The sequence below is a fragment of the Triticum dicoccoides genome, chromosome 1A, assembly GCF_002162155.2.
Source record: "Triticum dicoccoides isolate Atlit2015 ecotype Zavitan chromosome 1A, WEW_v2.0, whole genome shotgun sequence".
NCBI lineage: Eukaryota > Viridiplantae > Streptophyta > Magnoliopsida > Poales > Poaceae > Triticum > Triticum dicoccoides.
The window spans coordinates 508,506,139-508,507,849 of NC_041380.1; positions in this window are offsets into that span (position 1 = coordinate 508,506,139).

Genomic DNA, 1,711 nt, shown 5'->3' on the forward strand with positions numbered 1-1,711 from the left:
TTACAACAAAATACTTATTGTTGCTATTTTTATTTTTTTTCAGTTTTTTTGTTTTGTTTTCTGCATTATTTATTTCCTTTTGTTTTTGCTTTATTTTTTAATTCTTTTTGATTTTAGGTCAGCAAAATTATAAACTTTCTGTTAGTGCCATTAGTTTTAGAAAAATTATAAACTTTCTGTTAGTGCTATTAGTTTTCAAATTTGAATAGTTAAAATTTGAATTCTTTGAAAATTGTTTGAATCACAAGTTTGTGATTAACTTACTAAAAATGAGAATAGATGAAAGTTGAAAGTTTCTGTTAGTGCCATTAGTTTTAGAAAGTTGAAAGTTGAAAATTAAAAGTTGGCATGGGCCAGGGACTAATGGTTATGGTATTACGAGGGCCGAACCATAAGACATGAAAGCATTTCAAATGAACTCTGAAAAAGTTGAAAGTTGGGATGGTATCATAATTTCACCCACATAGCATGTGCATGTACAAAACGGACAATAGTAGCATGTTCGTGTGTTGCAAAGTTGCGGGAGAAAGTATTCACTTTTTCTTCGCTTGTGTCATTTGCTTATTGCGTCGTAACCATGGATAATCTTCATTGTTTATCAGGATGCTTGGGTCAGCCTTGACATTGAAGGGAGGAATTTCATAAAACTTTTCGTAATCTTCAGACATGTCTGTCTTGCCGTCCACTCCTAGGATGTCCCTTTTTCCTGAAAGAACTATGTGGCACTTTGGCTCATCGTATGATGTATTCGCTTCCTTATCTTTTCTTTTTCTCGGTTTGGTAGACATGTCCTTCACATAGATAACCTGTGCCACATCATTGGCTAAGACGAACGGTTCGTCAGTGTACCCAAGATTTTTCAGATCCACTGTTGTCATTCCGTACTGTGGGTCTACCTGTACCCCGCCGCCTAACAGATTGACCCATTTACACTTAAACAAAGGGACCTTAAAATTAGGTCCGTAGTCAAGTTCCCTTATGTCCACTATGTAACCATAATATGTATCCTTTTCGCTCTCGGTTGCTGCATCAAAGCGGACACCGCTGTTTTGGTTGGTGCTCTTTTGATCTTGGGCGATCGTGTAAAATGTATTCTCATTTATCTCGTATCCTTTGTAAGTCAATACAGTCAAAGATGGTCCCCTGGACAACAAGTACAACTCATCACAAACAGTGTTGTCACCTCTGAGACGTGTTTCCAACCAACTGCTGAAAGTCCTGATGTGTTCACATGTAATCCAGTCATTGCACTGCTCCGGTTGTTTGGAGCGCAGACTGTTCTTGTGTTCATCGACATACGGGGTCACCAAGGTAGAGTTCTGTAGAACTGTGTAGTGTGCTTGAGACCAAGACTATCCGTCCCTGCATATTATTGAGTCTCTTCCAAGAGTGCCTTTTCCAGTCAGTCTCCCCTCATACCGCGATTTAGGGAGACCTATCTTGTTAAGGCCATGAATGAAGTCAACACAAAACCCGATAACATCCTATGTTTGATGGCCCATGGAGATGCTTCCTTCTGGCCTAGCGCGATTACGGACATATTTCTTTAGGACTCCCATGAACCTCTCAAAGGAGAACATATTGTGTAGAAATACGGGCCCCAGGATGACAATCTCATCGACTAGATGAACTAGGACGTGCGTCATGATATTGAAGAAGGATGGTAGGAACACCAGCTCGAAACTGACAAGACATTGCGCCACATCACTCC